This window comes from Atta colombica, unplaced genomic scaffold (assembly GCF_001594045.1).
Source record: "Atta colombica isolate Treedump-2 unplaced genomic scaffold, Acol1.0 scaffold163, whole genome shotgun sequence".
Lineage (NCBI taxonomy): Eukaryota > Metazoa > Arthropoda > Insecta > Hymenoptera > Formicidae > Atta > Atta colombica.
In genome coordinates this window covers 2,914,719-2,920,296 of record NW_017259254.1, presented here as the reverse complement: position 1 = coordinate 2,920,296, position 5,578 = coordinate 2,914,719, and the positions used below count along the sequence as shown (strand labels likewise).

General features: G+C 30.9%; 1 protein-coding gene across 3 annotated transcripts in view; it reads left to right on the top strand.

Moving 5' to 3' along the window:
• The first annotated feature begins 2,521 nt into the window (after positions 1-2,521).
• LOC108686063 (carnitine O-palmitoyltransferase 1, muscle isoform) overlaps positions 2,522-5,578 on the top strand; it is a 25,983-nt gene continuing 22,926 nt past the window's right edge. For all 3 annotated transcript variants that reach the window (XM_018191132.1, XM_018191130.1, XM_018191133.1), the window contains exon 1: positions 2,522-2,590. The gene's annotated coding sequence lies outside the window, so the exon portion shown is untranslated. The remainder of the gene's footprint in view (positions 2,591-5,578) is intronic.

Here is a 5,578-nt window from a genome sequence, read left to right as displayed (position 1 = left end):
ATGAAATTATATATGTATTATAATCTAATTATATAATCTAATTATATATAATCTAATAAATTAATCATAAAAAATGTGTTTTTACATTTTTATCTTACGTACAAATCCAACATTTTCAATTTCAAATGTTCAACAACTCGATGCTTTAGTCAACATGTTTACTATGTCTGTATAATAAATTACTATTCAATAGAAATCTTTCCTTTTCTACATAAAATATTCTATATATGCTGCTTATTTATGTATTGAAATATAAATAATGCAATTTTACGTATCTTTGACGATCAACACTGTTTTTATCATTGTAACATCTTCATCATTAAGCGCAACAAAAGAAATTCTTCTTTTTTCTTCCTCTTTCTTTTATCTTCGTTTTCTTCTTCCTTTTTTTTCTTTCCTTCTCTTTTTTCTTCATATTCTTCTTTCTTTTATCAAAAATATATACAATATTACACCTTTAAAAAATGATCTAACATTGTGGTGCATCTTATGATTTGAGATGATCACACGAGATCACAACAAAATAAATTACATCAAGTTACGGAATTGCTCTTTATTTTTTAAAATTGTACTTTTCTATTGAAGATATTTTATGAATAATATCTGGGTTTTTAAATAAAAAATCATAACGTTCTTCACATATTATTAAACATTATATTTTATATTTATTTTTAATTATTGGTCAGTATTCATGATAATCTTCTCTTATTTCAAGACCATCTATAAGTAATGTTTTAAAATGTTAATATTAGCGTCTTAAGACATTACTTAGACGTGACTCTTGAAATAATAGAATAAGATAGAATAAGAGCGAACTATAAATACTGATTAAATTATTTCATTTATTATTTTTATACATAAAAAAGGGATAATTTATAATCAGATTCTTGATTAGAAACAAAATTCGGGACGCGTTGTAAAGTGTGATGAAAAATTAAAATTTGAGACTGTCCCTTCTAACTTACAAATTTGTCACTAATTGTAAGCTGTATTCTGAAAAATATCACATAAAAATATATAAAAACATTATAATAATAAGTTACATACATCATAAATTTCCTTAATATAGTATTTTAGTTATGTGATACTTTGCAAGATTAAAATCAGATAATAAATAGCCTTTTATTTGCACATTTGTGACCTAAATACAAAAATATTTTTATGTCATCTTTGATCGAATTAATTAATATCCTAGTACGATTTCTCGAAGCATTTTTTCTTCAAAGAATATAGAAAAAACAAGTGAGTTCGATATCTTTCTTTATATTATACAGAAAAACTTCTTTTTGTTTTTATTCTTTGTAGATTAGACTTATCTAGCATACCTTACTTCCGCCTTTCTTCGCATATTCATGGAACTGGTCTGTTTCTCATCGAACGCACATTTATTATGATGCCGCTTTAACGTCACAATAGCGACATCTCTCGTCAACTTCACGAAACTCATGCAATTATGACATCAGTACGATCGGTCAGTCCATTACAAAATTACAACACGATATATTATATTTATCAACTTTGTTATTATAAGCTATTTACCTTTTAGAGGACATACTCGACACAAATGTCATTTTTGGATGTCGTCCTTGTTGGACATCAGTGAATAACAAAAATAGAACTTTTGTGGATTGTATCTTTTAAAAGGAAAGCAGCTATAATTTTGATATAATTTTTTTATTATTGATATAATTATCCACGAGTCAAATTTTTCATGAGATTATTTTCCGTATTTCCCAAAATAATCTACGACGACTTCTCACGAGGAATTTTGGTTACCGTGCATGCGGGCGACTTATTCTTCCACCACCTGCCCGGATTGTGTTTAGAGGTTTGTCGCGTCGTATGCTCCAATATGCTCCTATCATAGCTCTTTCTCACTTCAATGCCCTCATTAGAGTGAATAGGAATTATGGCAGGAGCATGTTGGAGCATGCGACGCGACAAACCTCAGATTTCCATCTGAGTGCCATTCATTTTATTCTTATTGCTCACTGAATGTTAAACAAGGATAACATGATACCTGAGGAGCAATTTGATGGAAATCTGATGCGTCCTAGAACTAACGGAACCTAGATTATCTAGAATGTCTTACTAACTCTAACTCTAGTGAACATTCACCGACGACCGAAATACCTACATCGCGCGTGCGTACGGAACTTTAGCGCTGCTATCCCGTTTTATTGCGTGCGCTTCGGTTGGTCTCAGTCAGTTCAAGTGCAGCAAGCGTAGTGGGAAGCTATTAGAATCTACGACTCCAAGTTAATCAGTTGAGTCCATGCCAGTCCTGAGATTCCTGAGTCTGTGTTCAGTCCTACTCCTGGTTCCTGATCAGTCTGCACTGTCTGCAGCAATCTGCAGTAGTGTTCTGATTCATCCGTACGTGTTTTTATCGGGTGCGGTGCATGGAAACGACAACACAACACAATAGCGCGTAACAGAAAGTTGCGTTTCGTCAAATTCGACCTAGGTGCGACGGTTCCGTAGCGTCGGACCTCATCGCAGGCAAAGAACTTCGTGGTAGCTGCAACGTCCCATCGTCGTTTACCACGAGTGTAAACTTAGGAACAGTACGCGTGTATACGTTCCGTCAGTGAGTATTACGCAGTCAAGTCACATCACGTCCACGTAACACGACTGTTCTATTATTAAGGATTGTAGGAAGAAAAAGAACGGGGAAAGAGAGAGAGAGAGAGAGAGAGAGAGAGAGAGAGAGAGAAACGTGGCTTACATTTCGACTTGGAGGCGCGGCTGCACGCCTTCGCGCTCCAACCAATCGCTTGCGAGCTTTAGTTTCTCCGTTTACAGATGTTATAAAGAGAGACAGAGAAAGAGAGAGAGAGAGAGAGCCTGTTCTTCATAAGGATTTTTCATAGACATTTTTTTTCTCTCTTTTCTCTAGTTTCTTTCTTTTTCTTCTCTCATAGGAAGATAAATTTAAATGAATATGGGAATTTGACTTTGCAGCAATTACTCCATCCGTTTAAGTTGAAGATCACGCTTTCTTGTCTATGAAATTGACATGTAGCATATACATCTGGATATACTCGCATAGATTTCGAATCCCATTGTGATTTTATGCTTTTCTGCGACGCAATTGATTAGTCAAGAACGTCAATGTGCATATCAACAGAAAACTAATACAAGTATAATACATACATGCAGAAAGATAATCTTTCAAGATATCGAGATAAGTTATTTTCTACACTTTCGATACATATCGCTTCTTAAAGTGTGCTAGTTCTTATTCTCAATTTTAGACTGGTATTTATAATCTGTTGATTCTTATTTAATTAGATAGATTTAAATCTATCTTAAGTATGATCTTAAGATATTATGTTATCAAAAACATGAAAATACTATTGAAAAAGAAAGAAAATATTTGCATTCTTTTTAATAAATAGCAGTATTTTCATTCTTTTGGAGTGAGATTTCAGTACTTCCCGAGTGATACCGTTGCATCGTTAGACCTGTTCTATAGCTGGTTGTACTTTTTTAAATGCATTTTAGCGAGAAACGACAGGTTGAGAGAGGGAAGATGACGAGAAAAGAATGCATAGAAAGTATATTTTAAAGAGAACAGATTCGGTGTTTCTTCGACTCCGCGGTTCTTTCAGTGTGAATACACCAGTCACAGTTCTACGCTATATGTACACATCGTAGAAAATGCCAGCTATCGAGTCGAATGCAGAGAAATATGAGATTTTACGAGACTCATGGCGATTTAAATAAGCGTTTTGTCATTTAATGCACTCTTCAGCGTCACACGTACATCGCTTTCAATCTTGACGTTCGCACAATTTACGATGTGTCAACATATTGCTCGTAGTAATTCGAATCGGACCTCTAATAAATTGGACAAAAGCACATTTTGTTGTCATTTCTCGAAGAAAAGCATTTTATTTCTCATCTGTTTTTTCTTATTTTTGTTCTAGCAATAGGAATGATTAAATATACTATTAAATCAAATATCGAAAAGAAAAACTACAAAGTTATTTGTACATTCTTATCAGTAAACATGTAAGGTAGAATTATTTATCAACTGATGACGCAACATACAAGTTCAGTGTTAACATTAAAGATTAGCATTATTGATTTTCAAGTAAAGTGTTAGTGAATAATTTTATTATTGAAGAAATTTTAAATTTTTCGATATTTAATTAGAATTTCAAAATTTCAAGAAGATTGAAAGAGAAAAAATTCTTTTTATTACACTATCCGACTGTGTTTGGTTTTTTTCATCTTTGACTTGTGTTATTTCTCAAAGATTTTGTATCGCTGAATTTGAATCTGCGTTCAGAAATATTCTGCCATACGTTTGAGGAAAATAACATAAGCAAAAAAATGATAATTTTTATTATACTTAGAACGACCTCGCGTTTAAAAGAATTTAATTTTTTTCAATTTCGTCTACATTATTTTAAAATACTATCTTTTATTTTCAAAATGAATTTCTTTTATTTTTGTACGATTTTTTAAGACCAAGTTACATTTGAATGGGCTTATCATGTATAGCTAGTATTATATCTTATAATTGGTTTGTATGTACTTTTATCTTTTATAGTTAATTTGTTTTTTTCTTGGACTTGATATTTCGAGATTAGCATGATAATCTTTAGAAGATAATTTAACTATGATATGTAACCAGAGTACACGTGGAGGAGACTTTGTTACGTTTTTTAAAATTTTTCTTTTAATCAATTTTTTCCATCAATTTTTTTTTATTTCCAAGAAGAACAAATCATGTAAATTATAATTGTAAAAATAAAATTGCACGTGAATTAAGACACTTATTAGCTATACATAATATGTGTTAACATTTCAAACCCATGTAATTTGGTCTTAAAATAAACAAAAAAAAATTCATTTTGAAGACAAAAGATAGCATTTTAAAACAGTAGTAGTATAAAATTGGAAAAATAAAAGTTCTTTAACCGCAATATCACTCTAAATATGACCAAAAAATTGTTATTTGTAGCCTATATTATTGTGGCCCAGTTTTTTCGAAAATTTAATTCGAAAATTCATAGATACTTAACATCATATTCTGAGGACAACATATATCATTTTTCAGTATATCAAGAAATACTTTGGAAATGATAATTTGTAAACAAAGGCAAAATCAATGTCAGGCAAATCGGATAGTGTTATGACTTGACTAATGACCGAATTAATAAACTTTCGAGAACGTGAAAAATGTTTTTAAGTGCATATTTAATAAAGACTTGAATTTAAATATTTGTAATATTTATAAATGTGAATTTACTAATGCAGCTTCCTTTTGATTTTGTTAAGCTTTCCTTTGATTATATATGAATTTCCATGATATTTTTTCCCGTAAAATCATATATGTTTGAAACAACGTGAAAGGATTTGATCAATTCGAAAAAAAAAAAGGTAAAACAAAAGCTTCGATATGCGATAGAAATCTCGAAATACATTATTATTACATAATATTGTTGATTATTGAAATGTAAACACATTAAAGCCGCTCCACCAAAGCAAAGTATAGCTATACTGGTTTATTATAAAGCTATGTCAATTATATCAAAGTATTTATAATATGATGACATTCTAAAAA